The sequence below is a fragment of the Agelaius phoeniceus genome, chromosome 1 (genome assembly GCF_051311805.1).
Source record: "Agelaius phoeniceus isolate bAgePho1 chromosome 1, bAgePho1.hap1, whole genome shotgun sequence".
NCBI classification, from domain to species: domain Eukaryota; kingdom Metazoa; phylum Chordata; class Aves; order Passeriformes; family Icteridae; genus Agelaius; species Agelaius phoeniceus.
In genome coordinates, this window is record NC_135265.1 from 104,626,473 (window position 1) to 104,642,207 (window position 15,735).

At 36.3% G+C, this 15,735-nt stretch overlaps 1 protein-coding gene across 5 annotated transcripts in view; it reads left to right on the plus strand.

The window, feature by feature from the left end:
* Positions 1 to 15,735, plus strand: part of DLGAP1 (DLG associated protein 1) — a 402,137-nt gene that overhangs the window by 83,629 nt on the left and 302,773 nt on the right. The window contains exon 1 of one of the 5 annotated variants that reach the window (XM_077184527.1): positions 1,178 to 1,301. The exons of 3 other annotated variants lie outside the window; for them this stretch is intronic. The gene's annotated coding sequence lies outside the window, so the exon portion shown is untranslated. Of the gene's footprint in view, positions 1 to 1,177; positions 1,302 to 15,735 lie in introns of those variants that run through there. One more of the 5 variants, XM_077184532.1, reaches the window with a different exon arrangement.

Consider the following 15,735-nt stretch of genomic DNA (forward strand, 5'->3'; position numbering starts at 1 on the left):
GGCAGAATAAGGCATTTTTCTGGGATAGATTATCCTGCTGAGAAAAACAGATTAGGTGAGAAAAACATTAGGGGAAGTACCAATCAAAAGCTAGAAAACAAAACAAAAAACAAAAAAAAAAACAAACAAAAAAAAAACAAACTAAAACAAAAAACCTAGAAAATAAACCCAACAATAAGAAAATGTTGAAAATGAAAGAAAATTAAAATCAGAATAAACAGCCTGTGTCTCAGGAATATTTTCTGCTTTTAACAATATTATCATATTTATTTAAAATCCTGGAATTTTCATTTTTTGTTCATACTTCTTCCACATCTGCAGGGTAGATTTCAGTATTATTAATTTACTTTTTCAATCCACATGGAAATTTTATTGGAAAAAACAAGAGGAACCTTAATAGAAGTTATTGAATTTATTTGGAGATTTTTTTAAGGTCAAGGGCTGCCACTGTATTTCAAAGCTACAACAGATGAAAATCTCTGCTACTCTCAAGAGAAAGAAGTCTAGAAGACCCTTTTAGTTTTCCACAAAGTATGGAAACCCTGAATATTTGAGAACTCAGTTTATCTTCTGTTTCTCAAAAGGTACATGGTAGTTTTGTATGTTATTTTTGACATTTTACTGAGCAACACCGCACTGTTAGAGTCACAGAAAGAAGGAATTAGAGATAGGATTGTAGGATTTGACTCCTACCTCTCATCTCTTCTACCTCACAGACCATGTTTGGCCTTCATTTGTTGTTGCTTTTTAATTTCCTGGATGAAGTGGTCAGAAACAAGGAAGGAGTAGAAAAATTTTGTTACTCTCTCATGTGGAACTTCTGCCGTTAATGTGTATATTATTGAAAGCCTGAGACAAAATGTGAAGAAGCTGCTTCCCAATATATGGTGATACCATTTCATGGTTCTCACCCATACCACTGAGCACTGGCATTTCATTTAATGAGCTGTAATTGTCTGCTGTCTGTCATCTCTCATGATCTTAGGCTGTGGCTGGGTTTTAGTTTGTAATGAGAACACTTTAGTGCAAGCCTATGTTGGTGTCTAAATGCTTGCTAGGTGTCTAGATTTTCATATAATCAATGTACTACATGTTTTCATGGTAGTCAGGCCAAAAGAATGATTCAAATATCCATCTCCTACAGGTTCAAATCACTGGCACCTTTGTATTCCTCTAGGATCATTCAAAATGTGGCGGTGTGCTTGAGACATCCATGTGGAATAGATAAATATGCCACGGGACCTGTAGGAGACCTGCAGCCTCCTAATGGGCTTGCTGGAGCCAGGAAGGAATGTTCCAAGGTATTTCTGAGGCCAACTGATCTGGGCCTTAGCTATCTAAGTAACAGCAAACTTAAATATCTTTCTTGCATGTAGACAACAGATGCTGGGTGTGTTAATCTGAAACTGAACTCCATGATATGTAACAGTGCCTTTATTGGATTTCCTGCAAACAGCCTCACTGACGTGAGAATCATGCAGAGAACTAATGAGATTGAGGAAAGTCATCCAGGTTTTGTCTGGTTTGCTGTGGTCCTTTATAGGAATCTGACATGACTATACTATACCGTACCTAAGGGAACTTTTCAAGAGTGGACCCGTGAAAATCTGGCTCCAAACCACTGCCAGTGCAAAATGTTCTGGCAAATTGAGGTGCAGAGGCAGGAACTCAGCTTAATGACCATGAGTTGAAACAAGAGGTTCAGAATGGTGAGAAGGAGGAGCATTTTCCCTCTGAGGACAAGCAGGTGCTGCATTGGGTAGCTTAGAGATCCTGTGCTGGCTCTGTTCTCTGGAGTGTTCAAGACCCAGCTGGACAAAGCCCCAAGCACCCAAGCCTGGCCTCACAGCTGAGCCTGTTTGGAGCAGGAGCTTGAACTAGAAACTGCCTGATGTACATTCCTACCCGAATTTTCCTATAATCTCAAGATACATTATTTCAAGAAGTGAAGCCAACAGCTTATCTGTTCAAGCCCAATTAGACAAAGACAGGAAAATTATTTCCCTTAAACTGAAGGTGCAAGGATAGTAATTTCCATTTTCTGGTAGGAACAAGTGGCCCCAGAATTAATTGAACTAACCCTGTTGTGGTACAACAAAGGGTTGGGAATTAAAATGGTTTGTGAAATAATTTTGTTACAACCAGCATTAAAAAATTGTGAGGGCACAGAAAAAAAAACCAAAAAAACAACAACAAAAAATAGCAGAAGGACTTAGGATAGTTTGTGGGATCTTTTTTTGATCGGTTTTGAGTTTTAATGTTATGCCTTTTTTGGTGTGAAAAGGTGAGAATATTTTTGTAAAAATTGAATCCAGCCTCCTTATAAATGAGATATTACAAACACACAGGAGAAAATGTTGCAGTTTGACTTGCAAGTAGAAATTTAGCATTTTCTCAAAATAAGGAAGACACAGGAAAAAGAAATTTCGAGTCAGTCTAGAACATTTTTTCTCTTCTTTCCTCATCTCAGTGGAGCAAAAATTTCACCATATATTTAAGGAAACATTTAAATAGGCTTTATTAACTCCCTAAATAAGGCCATACTGTATTTCTTTAGTCACAAGATACATATTGCAGATAACCTGGCACATATTGCTAGCTTTCAATATGTAAAAAAATAATTACTTATTTTTGAATTATGACATATTTCAAATTATGTCACATAGAATGAGAGCTTCATTATGCAAAAAGATACTGAATTACTTTTTGCCTTTGCCACTATTATAAGCTGGTAAAAGTGAAAAGGAATGTAGGAAATCTCACTTCCTTGACTAGTGGGCAAAAATAAAGGATGTGTCATGTTATGTATCATTTTGCAAAAGTATGCAAAATGATACATAAATATAGAACTTGTCTAATAATAATATTTTGGATAAAATTTGTGGGTTCAAATAAAAAATATTTTGAAAATAAATAAAATAGTAAAGCATATTTATCACTGTAATAAAAGCAACAGTAGATTTTATGTATTTTGTATGAATTCAAAGGACAGTGTTTAAGCAGGCTCTGGAATGCAGGAACAGTGATCTTTGTTTTTTACTGTAAGCCAGTTGCATACTTGAGTAGAAAGGTAGCTCTGAGTGTTTGAATTTTGGTTGCTCCTATCTATAACCAGAGCTCCTGTAGCACTGAGCTGGTGACCTCCTTCCTAAAAAAGCCTGACATATGCCACGAGATTAGGTAGGATGCTGTAGCTTGTGCTGCCTCAACAGCTTCAACAGCCACAGACAATTTAGAGTGTGCTTATTATGCTACTGTTCTTTTCCTACAACTGAGAAAAAGCAAAATCCTAGTGGAGTATAACCAGGACAGGCACTAAACAGCTAACAAAGGAACTTTGTTGCATCAAAATGCTAAAGGCTCTCTGCAAGAACTTAACTATTTTCAGTGATATGTTCAAGAAAATACAGATCAGTTAATGTCAGAATGAGCTTTTTAGAGTCATTTGCCATGTCCCAAAATTCTTTTTACACTTTTTCACACTGTCAACAGTCCTTTAACTGTTCTAAAATGTCTTAAGCTAGTTTGTGAGAAGTGTACCACTGAAGTTCCTGAACAGTTGATCACAGTATCATCATTATTATTGTTTTAGGATTTTTCCCTTTTGTAGTAAAGGATGTTGTGCAAAAACAGGATGTCGGTGATCACTAAAACTTTAAAGAAGATCTATTTTATCTCAGTGGTTTAATATCCAACTCCCATGCCCTCAAGCATGTTTTTTTCTTTTTTATCTGTTCCATTATTTTCAAGCTACCAGCTGTGGAGTTTGTTCTGATTGAACTTTGAGCTGATCAAATATGTTGTCAGTAGCATAAAGGCAGATAAATATACAAATCATTATAGTGGTTCTGGAGAATGCATGCATGCATAAGATGTTTCACACATAAATAGTTTAATAAAAAATTGAATTCTTTGCTGGTATTTTCATCTTGTCTAGTGAAATGGGATGATCCATTTAACTATTTCTAATTTTTCAAAGTGTTTAGTTATACACAATCATTGGTTCCAGCTGGCGGCTCTGTTTATGTGAACATATACATATATATAAATATATACAGAAATGAAATCTTGATTTCTGTTTGATTTGTTCCTCTACTGCATCTTTTACCTGCTGCTGAATTTTTTTTTTATTCTAATGCATTTTGATGTTTGTTTGAAATGTTCTGCAATAGAAATGCTGCTACATTTCTCAGATATTTTTCAAACACATTAGTCCAACACATTATTTCAAACACATAGTCCAATATGGCCCATCTTTAGAGATGCAGAAATTGGTATGTTTAAAGAGAAATGGGTAGTAGTTTTTTGAAGTTTGTTTTTTGTGTGGTTTTTCTTTCACATATAGGCTAACACTTGTCAGCTACAACTATGCTGCCTAGAAAAGACATCATCCCAGCAAGAGTGGTATTTTAAGTGTATATTTTGAATTCCTATTTAAAAGTGTTGATGCCTGTAAATAACTAATAATTTTATTTGTAGTTGGATCAAATTTATCAAGCAAAGGGTCTTAGATACAACATTTGGGTATGATTTGCTCTGCCATGTTGAGATTAAAGATGTGTAATGTATATTTTTTTGTATGATATATTGTGGAAAGTGTGGCATTTCACTATTAGAAATGGAAAAGCGTACAAGCCTTATTTTAGTGCTGTAATGGTTAAATCAATATCAGAATTGTCTTTTGTAGCACTCTAAATTACAGCCAGTAGTTTCCAAAGGAGGGGGGTTACCTCTCATACATGATTAGCTTTTGAAGTGAAAAGAATGTGGAGGTTCCATAATTAAACCTTGGCAAATCTTGCAGTCCGCAAGGAGCATGGTGCTTTCATGCTTCTTCAGAAATAACACATTCCTTTTACAGTGTTTATTTGCAAATTTGCAATTGAAATGGACATGATGTCTTCCACTTCAAAACCTATTGATTTGACAGGTGTTAATTCTTGGGGGAATACCAACATTTTAATATTCTTTCAGTGTGCTTCTATTTCAGCACTTTAAATCGAGTCATTAAATATTTCTGATGGTTCTAAATTTTTAGAAAAAAAATAGTTCAGCCATGTCAGTAAATCATTTTGTCATTAGGAGGGCCTTGAAGGATTATAAGGTGATGAGATTTATTCTTGCTTCATGTGAAAAAATTACATTTGCAACATGATAGATCACCTCTGGAATTAAATCTTCCTTTGAATCGGCCATCAGTGCATAAGACAATGAAATTACAAAAAGTAATATAAGTATTGGAATGTTAAAATTACAGTAATTCGTAGTTTTAATCTTTAAGTAGCATTTAGACTACTCCACTAAAAGAAGAAAGGGTAGAATGTGTATGGGAATGCGTGAGCAAGCGGTACGAGGGATTTCAGGGCATTACAATAATAAATGGGTTAATATCAAACAAAATTGGTATTGTTGAAAGTTACAATATGCTAATGTTCTTTAGGAAGCTTGAGTTGAATTATTTAGTGGTTTTACCTTGCTCATGGAATATTATCTGTTTCATTAACTATATCCATTGCAAATGGGATATCTCTTTTCTAGGTAGCTTTAGTGCAATAGTTGACCACTAAAAAGCCAAAGAAACTAAAGGGGGGGTTAATAGTAAATTTTACATGAGTAGGAATTTGTACAGGTGTTTTTCCTATGATGTGGGTTATTCTTGAGCTTAGAGAAATTCAGTCCAGGTGACTGCAGTGTGTGTCCTATTAAACACAGCAGTGGTCAACAGACAGCTCTTTACTCCCTTATCTTCTATTCCTTGTTTCATTACAGAGCAGATATGCTATGGAATTGACTTCTCCAAGGCACCTCAGAATAATAGCTGTTGGAATTTAAGTCTGATTGAGGTTTCCATTCTACAGGGTCAGCTTGTTTGGGTGGTTCTTCCAGAGAAGCAGTTTGCAATTGTAGGAACACCACATTTCTGGACCTTAGAACTTGTTCTGGCATTTGCAACAAGCCAACATAAGTAATTTTGTGGAGCTTTCATTTTTATCGATGAATAGGCTGCTGGCTCTGTGTTTCAAGTATGAATTCAGTTTTATGAAAATAGTCACAATAAAGTTAAGATGAACTCTTACAGTTACTAACATCGCAGGAAAAAGTGTTAGGTCATGTCTAAGGAAGAATTAGTGTATACATAAATTACAGTTAATAAGTTAAAATGATAAAAATCTAATGTTGCTATTGGATTGTCTCTGTTAAAGGTACTTCATAAATATTCAAGTTTTATTTTACACAATTACTGTTCTTGCATTCAGCACCATTTTTGTAGTTCTTAAGTGAAGTCACCCCAGCTGCCTCATCACCTATATTAATGAAACATAATATATCTATGTGTCTCAGAACTGAAAGTGAAGGAAATCTAATGAGCTAACAGGAATTGAAAGGAGACTAACAGGTCTGTATTATGTTCAATAGTACTTTAGGAGACTTTTTCTCCCCTTTTACGTATTTATTCCCAACAACCTCTCTTCTGAGACTGACCCCTGCTGGATACTTTATTTTTTTTAACAAATGTGTCATTGCAGCTGTTTTAATTATATAAACTCTCTTCCTAGGCAGCAAAATTAGTTTGAACCTTGACTGTACTTTGACAGTAAAGCTCAAATTCTTGAGAAGCACTGAAGGTTTCTGGGAGAAGGATGTGCCTAACCATAACATTGGGGTACAAAAAACTTGAAGGCTGCAAGGCAAACTGGAATTTGGTCATTTGATTTCCACTAATCACACAGGAACTCCTGTGAACAGGTGGCCTCTTTTCTTTGAAATACAAATATGTGTCTCTCAAAGAATAATTATTTTCAAATTAAATACCTTTTGATTACAAAAGGCCAAGCCATTGGAACAGTCTGAGTAGTTCTGTTCTTGGTTCAATAGGCCCCTAAATTTTGTTGATAAGCCTTTGTTTAGACCTTAGGTCTATCTCTGGCACTTACTTAAATAGATGCAGTAATTTTATGTGTTTTATGAAACACTACATTTATTTCAGAAAAGATGAGTCAAGGTTGCAAAAAATTTGCAATCCACTTACAGTTGCAGTGTATGCAGTTAAAAATTCTGATATTTTAATATAACCTATCAAAATCCTTAAAATTTGAAATAAGCTTAAAAGGTGTTTGAACAGTTTACAATTTAAAAATTACTTAATATTGGAGGATTGACCAGTATATGTAGCAAATAGCTGAAGTCTTGAGTTTCAATGAGCATGTAATCTTAAAAAGTTACTGTCTTGAATTTTTAACATAATTATGAATTGAGAAACTATGGATTGTACTTGCAATTTGTCCCTGCTATTCAAAACATAGGCCTTTTATCTGGAGGCTGAATTTGTCTGATGTTGACAGATAATGACTACATTTCTACTATTCTGTGGCACCATAAAGTTTGGCCAGTTTCTCTCTTGCCTTTTTTTCTGAGCGAGCACCTGGTACCAAGCACAGTCATTGACCATTTGGTCATTCTTGGGATTCTCTGCTTCTGCTTCACAGCATCTCAGTGTGGCTTTGCAGCAGTAAGGTGGGAAGGGAGTTTGGGGGAGGAAAGAGAACAGTTGCTGAGAGTGCAGCAGAATTATGAAAATCACATGAAGAAACAAAGGCGTTCTTCATGCCATATATGAATATGTATTATAATCCTAATAAAGAGCTCCATCCTCTCTGTAATGCATGATGATAGAAAGTAATTTTTCATTTTTTCTGATGACTAGATGTTTTACTCTTCAGAAGAAATATGAACAGCAAAAGTGGCTTTGTCTGTCTTTTCATATCAATAGATAGTATTTTGGCATGAACCAATAGACTGTGGATGCCTTGAACTATGCAAAGCATAGTTTGCCTTGTTATTGGTGTCTGTGAGGTAAAGGTTGCAAATGGTATGTTATGAATTTGTGGGTAACTCACGAAAAAATTAGTTAAATACAAAATGTATAGTGTACATTGCCCGTGCATAATTTCCAAAGAAATATGTGATATATAAAATTCCTCACTTTAATAATTTAAACTAAATTATTTTCTATTCCGCTGGGTTCTGCAGTGGTATTGCTTATTATCTGATTACAGCAAAAGTGCTTTTACTGACTTACAAGAATGTGTTTAAATAAATTTTAAGTATAATATGTTAAATGTATACACTGTAAATTACTTCAATTAGCTGTGGTTAGCCCATAAAAAATAATACTTGAGAGACCACTGTGGTTCATTTCATTACTTCAGGATGTATTTGGATTTTTTTGCTATATTGACATTGTGGAAAAAGAAAAAAAAAATCTATAATACTAGAAAATATTTAATTATTGATTGTTTTTTCTTCAGCCACCTTTATGTTCAAAGAATAAGTGTCAGAAACAAGCATTTTCTTTTCTACTGAAACTTGCATCTTTTCATCTAACCATGTAATTTGGGATGTAATGATTTACACTGGAAATTTTTGTAGTCTTAGCTGTAGCTGTGCAATTCCAAGTGTGGGCAGAGGTAATTAAAAAAGAGAGGCAGTATTACTTTAAACAGGTGAGGATGATGAAACTCTGGCCTTGTGGATTGAAATGTTGACAAGAAATAAGCTTATTTTAGTCGGTATTGGCTGATAAAACTGAGCTTAAGTTCTCTCTGATCACATGACACTTGTCTGCTTGTCCTCAGATTGGAAGCTGTAAGTCCTTTTAAGGATATGAAATGAAACAAATGCAGAAAAGGAATGTAGTTTTATTAAGTATTTGCAATAAAATTTTGCTGGTAGCCACTGAGAAGTCTGGGTAATCTATGTAATTAATTGTATAGTAAACATATACTCTTTATAATCTTAGATTGTTTTTCATATTGCGTTAAAAGAAGTTGGATGATTTTTCTGTCATATTTGTTCACTTTGTTGTGTTTTTTTAACATAGCATCACCTAAGATCTGTTGCATATTTCTCCAGGACAAAACCTTTTAAAATATTTCTGACTCTTGCAGCTTAGTTCATATCTGGGTTTGCCACAAGTGAAGCCTCTTTTATTTTTGTACCAAAATTTGCAGATTTGTTTTGACATTGACTCTCATTTCAGTGGACTTACACAGACAGTGCTGATCATTTTAGAAGCAACCTGGCATCCCCTAGAAAGTAGGGACTATGCAATGAATGTTTCCATTACAGCCCCCTTCACTACCTGTAGCTTATTTATGAGCAAGTAATGCAGTAGAAAAGCAGTGAGGATAAATAGCATGGTACAGAGAGCATGCTTAAAATTAGGATCTAGAGTGCCTGTACTGCCTCTGTGTTTTTGGGTGTCATCTTCAGATTTATTCCTGCATGCCACTAGAATTCCATCTCAAGAGTCTGAAGCTGAATTTTGGAATTTATATTGATTTACTGGGGTGCCTCACATCCCTCTCGATAATGTGTATGCTGGAAACTCCTCCTCAGTACATTAGAGTGCTCCATTGCTGCTCTGTCAAACTGCAGTTTTAGAAAGCTGAATTGCATTTGAGCATCTGCTGTGGTCAACCTCAGAATATTTCTACACATGTTACTAGCTTTCAGCATATTTTAATGTGATATTCACTAGAAATTAGCAATGCTAAACAATTAATCTCACAGAAGAAAAAACGCCCTAAGAAAGAGAAAGTATAAAATGCCCAGATTGATCATGACAGCATAAATCAATCCTACTGAATTATTGTGGGAAGTCCTTGTTTTTCATGTCTAAAAAAGATAGAATCTTTTCCCAACCTTCTGTGAATGCATATCATACACTCAAACTGTTCATTACAGTAAAAAGTGATAGGCCTGAGTGACAACTGATTTCCTTTTCTACTTTCAAGAACAACAATGTGGAAAATAGCCATATGAAATGGGAAATTTGGGCAACGTGTCATTAAAGGGAAGGTAACTTCTGTGTTAAAGTAATTTTCAGCATTAGCCAGAAACAGTTTCATATTTCTGGTATAACTGAATCTGTCAAAGAGCAGTTTAAAGCCCCAAATCATAAGTATTTTTTTGAGTCACACAGTCCTAACAAACTTCCTGTGAAGCTGAAGTTTCTAAAAAAAGTTTTGTCTCAATGTAACATGTTGCAAAATTTTCCCATGTAGACTATAGGAGAACTTTGAGAAATATAAAGTCTGGAGGACCAAAACCTCCTTTCTTTCTTTCTCAGCAAATATGTATGTTTATCAAGGGTGCAAAACACTTGCCTTAATGTTTATGCAAAACTGGATCCTTCTCTGCTATTGAAACCTTTACATTGATCCTGGACCTCTTTGTGACAACTTTCTGAAGAGAATGTGAGGCTCTGTGGAGATTAGAATCTCCCAGAGCAGCCTTTCCTTAACCATTAAACTTGCATGGACAGTACAATGACAAATATGAACCAGTTTAGTCATTCTGTGACTGATTGACCAAAAATCAGCCAAATCCCATGTGACACCTTAGAGGGGCATAAGGTCTGCTCTGCACTCTGCCTGTGGGTACATTATCTTTTGGCACAACGTACAAATAACCAAGAGTTGAGCTCCATCCCCAGGAGCACAGTGGGGAGGGAATATGGGGTGTTTCATTGCCCCTGCTTTATACTGATTTTTTTTCCCCTGGCCATATTTATAATCCATAATTATTGGATAATTTAATTCAAGGCAGTTTTACTGCTGGAGCATCACAGAGTGGCCTTGGTGGTACCCAGGAGATACTGTCTGTTGTATAAGAGAAGGAACTGAACAATGCTCTGTTAATGGACCAGAACAACCTAGGCCACTCAAACTTCCTGAGCAAACATCTCCTGAGTATTAACAGTTCCTATTTATCTGCTAATGGATAAATTAAATTATGCAGAAACATGACTATCACAGAATCCCACAGCACCCTGTGGTACAGACATCTTCTCTTGCAATGTGTCATTTGCATACTTCATCCTATTGCTTTTAACTGGGTCTTACGGGAAGAGGAAATAAAAATACAGGATGCCTTTTTTTAGCATAAGTTATATTTTTTAAAAAATTAGCAGGTGTTCACAAAAGAAAATGAAATAACTTTGACAGATTTTCCTCTTCTGAATTCTCTGGCCCTAGTAGAAGAAAGCTGACTACATGGTGGATGTTTTCTAAGTGCTGAGTGTGATATTAACATGAGCTTCATCAGTAGCTTTTGTTCTCGTTATGTGTCATTCATACTTGGCTGTAAGTATCACAAAAATCTGATACTTTATAATTCTGAGTCTAATACACTGATTTTTTTTCATTGATAAACATAATTCTGAAACAAAATTCTACTACAAAGCTATCAGCTTTATTAGGACACAATTTTTCATTTAACATGATGATAAAGCTGCACAGCAGCTTTGGAGAATGTGTTTGTTTACTTTTTCTGCATTTAATACCTTGGTAAGTGATACCAAGCGTAGCTGAGAGCTCAAACAAAATAAAAGCCATCTATATTTATTCTTACAAGTGCCTTTTCCACCTCCTACCAGTTCGTTACTTAGATGTCCTGGTTTTGGTGCAACAGAGTCAATTGTGTCCTTTGTAGCTGGTGCAGTGCTGTGGTTTTGGAATTAGTATGAGAATGATGTTAGTAACACTCTGTTTTTAAGTAGTGCTGACACCTAGTCAAGGGCTTTTGAGTATCTGATGCTCTGCTAGTGAGGAGTTGCACAATAACCTGGGAGGGAGCACAGCCAGGACACGTGACCCAACCTGCAAAAGGGGTATTCCATGCTGTAGAATGTTGTGCCCAGTATAAAAACTGGGGAGAGTTGCCCAGAAGCCACTCACTGTGGTTCAGGGATGTGATTAACATTAGTCAGTAGGTGGTGAGCAATTGTATTATGCATCACATATTTCCCTTGGGTTCAGTTACTCCCTCTCCCTCTTCTTATCATTACAATTCTTGTTATTGCTGTTTCTGGTATTAGTATAATATTATATTAGTATAATTGTATCATTATTAGTAAATTATTATTACTATTATTGTTGTTATTATTCATATTATATTTTGTTGGGTTTTTTTTCTTATCTAACCCCTGAGGTTTAAATTTTGTTTCCATCTCTCCTCCCCACCTGGGGGTATGATATACAGGAGTGAGCAAGTGGCAGTGTGGTACTTAGTGGCCAGCCAGGGTGAAACCACAACACTCATCTTCCTTTCTTTTCTTCATCCTTTCCTTTCTTCATCCCACCAGGAGTGGGTAACACTGCAGGTTCCACAGAGCAACTCCTGTGAGTTGGAAGGGCTCACTCTTCTGCTTCAGCTGAGTGTGCCCCTGAACACTAATGCAGCCAACTTTAAGAAAGCTTTATGATTGACTGTACAGCATTATATAATCTGCATTAGATAGGTTTTAGTCTTCTCACTGCTGCTGTATTCAGTGTGCATTATTGTCACCCCAGAAGAGCACTCCTGTCTTCATTTTCTTTGCCAGTCTTTCCAGCTTGGTGGTTGCAATTTATATTACAATTTATGCCTCATTTAACCTGACTGTCCTGAATATCATCCAGTAAGCAATAGCTTATTTTTTAGGATATTCTAGGATATTTTCTTCCTTGATAACTGTGTCACTCTTTGATAGATAAAATTGTATCTTAGTTTCAGATTCAGTGTTTGACTTACATCTCTGTAAGATCTGGAAACCTACGAGGAGGAAATGTAGCTCCTTTCCTTCCTATCAGAAGTCTGTGGTACTCTATACCACCACAGTAGTGCATCTTCCATTTTCAGTATAAAACATTGCCTTTTTTTTGGCTACAAACTTTTAACTAAAGGAGTTAGGAGAGGAGGTGTAGGGAGGTGGTGTGACTCTGGGTGTTGGGGGAAGGAAGGAAAAGGATTTGCAGGAAGTAAGTCATGGATAGTATGTGCTGAGGGTGCTTTAGCAGCATGCAAGTATTTCTAGAAAGACATTATCCCTGCCAGCATTTGTTGGTGATCTGAAGGTAAGAATAGCTACATGGTGGCCTCAGCTGGGAAGGATCAGTGCATGAACTTTATCTTCAGAGCTAGGTGATGTTCTTCAAGCAGCATCTAGCATCTGAGCCAAGGAGGGATTTTTGCAGCTCATGTCAAAGGAAATCTGTTTTATGTCTCTGTTTTATGAGAAGCATTAGTTTGTAATAATATTAATCATCATTTTGGCAACTGCTTGGGGGTAATTCTATCAGCTTGCTTATTTTGGAAAGACCAGCTCAGCAAAGTAATAAATAAAATGGACAGTGTTGTGGTATAGGCTAGCAGAATAATAGGAAGGTGTCTCTGTGAATTCCTTTCATATTGACAGTGCCTCATTTCCAATCCTGTGCAAATAATGAGAAAAAATTAGTAATGGCAGACATTTTTCATAATGGAATGGAGCTTGTAAATGTATTAGAGAACCACAGGCACTTTTATTCCTGCCATGACAAGGCCCCTACTTTGTTACCTAGTCACACCCTACTGTGAATTTTCTTTTTCAAAGGCACCTTTACTTTTATGGGGTTTTGAAAACACAGAGGGAATTTCTTTGCAATGCCAAGGTGGTTACAGTGAAGACGGCATAGTGGCTCTTAACTGATAAAAAAATTCAGTTTGGATGAAGAGCATGAACTTAGAGTAATCTGCTTGAATATTCTTTCATTATCTAAGATAGCAAAATGAGTAATTTTTAACATTTTCTCAAGGGAATTAATTTACTGTTTTAAAAATGTCACAAACTATCTTCTTATTTGCAGTAGGTTTTAAACTGTTCTGATGTAAAAGTAGTGCCACTGCTGTAGGTTAGTGATGTTCTACATCCGTTTAAACTGCACAAGTTTCCTTAACACTGTCAGAGACTGTGTATTTGTGTTGTACATGCATGCAGGTATTGTTCTGCCTGATGGGGAGTGCAAGGGAGTTAATTTGTCTTCAGTGTTTTTTCTTTGAAGAATTCCGTAAACAACACCAAAGAAACTGTATTGACTGATACACAGGTTGGTAGCAGGACTGCCCATCAGTAGAGCTTAACACCATGTCCTAAATAGAAACTAATGTGAGTAAATTAATTAAGCAATAGGCCACCTTATTATTTGTTTGTAACTAGAATTTGCTCCTTACAGACATATCCCAGCAAGAACTTATGTTTCCAAGTTTTCACAGGTAAAAAGGAAGCTATGTAAAATGCAAAGAATACCAGCAAACCCAAATACACTACTTGATCTATGTTCATGTTCCACGTGTGAATAAAATAGGTGAATAGTACTGAGATAAAATTTACCCTGTCTCCTAGTGCAATGATGTTAACCATATGTAATATTCCCTACAAAAGTAAATGCACTCCATAGGGTGTTTCACTGGAATAAGTTTTTCTAAACTTATTTTGTTTTTATAATCCACATTTCTTAAATGTCTTTGAAATTTAATAGATGTTGTCATTTAAGAAGAGAGAAGCCTGTGCAATTCATTGAAGCTATATATACAGCAAAAATAATGAAAGCAAAAACCAAACAAATAATGTGGACATCAAAACTCAAATATCCACCTGTACACCTCTCTCCTCACTATCCAGACATTAAGTCCTTGTATGCAAGCATTCATCCGCAGAATCACAGATCACAGAGAGTTGATCTGGAAGGGATGTGCGTGGCTTCCCGCTTGCCCTGCACTCAGCACTGCAGCTGAGCTAGCGAGGCTGGAGACTGTTCTGCTGCAGCTGTCAGCAGCAAATTTCTGGTGCACAAAGGAATTGTGGCTTGTTTTCTGAGAGGTGAAGCAATGCTGTTGTCCCTTGGTAATGCAGACTGTGTCCCTGGAATACAGCCTGATGTGGAGCAGTCAGCAGGGAAATACAAGGAATAAGAGTTGGCCATATGTACATCAGAACTGACAAAGAACAGTTCTAGTGGGACCAGGATCATGGACATTTGAGAAATGTGTGAGTTGTATTGATAACATGACTTACCCTGTTTCATCTATTAACACAGACTTATTTAGATGACCCATTTTTAAACAAGAGTCTCACATGTTATGTAAACGTGCTATTTAGATTTCAAGAACCTGTTGGAAGGTTCCCAATTCTGCCTTTCTCTATCTGGATTACCAATGCCTTGACAAATCCAAACAATGTTGTATGTTTTTAGCATGGCCTGCCAGAAAAGCAAACAAACCCAGGACAGAAGAAAGTAAGTTGATGTCATCCTGCTTATAGGATATGACAGCACACTGAGGCATGGACTTAACATTGACTGAGCTTGAAAAAGAGCATAGGCTTGGTCATGGTTCCCCTTTTGTTAGCAGGCTCTCATAGGGTGAGAGAATGGACTGGTAATTAGTATGATCGCCTGTCTCTGTTGTTAAATTCCATGTAGGTACCCTTCTCTTCAGTTAAACAACTTTATTCAATAATTTCTTTCCCTTGGAGACTGTACTTGGAGTTCAGAGAAGAAGAAAGATCAAAGGATCTTCAGTGTGCAAAGCCACTGTGATGGAAGGGAACTGACTAGATAAGACAATTCTAGATGGTCTTAGCAGGCAATGGAGGTCCTGTGCTGCAGAAGATAACTGAGAAAGTACTTAGAAAAACAGAAAAATAGGACTGGATCTTGGCTGGTTTATACATACTGAGGCACTAACTAGAGATTAAAAGATGAGATAAAACGTTAAAAGGTTTGCATGACACAGTTGCACAAATGTAAGCTGAGGCTGGGCTGTCAGATTGGCTGATTCCTAGAGAGAATGGTCTTCTCCTTTTGTAATTGTATTTTCATTTCAATAGCTTGAAGGAAGGGCCTGGATGACTACACATGTGTGTTTTATATG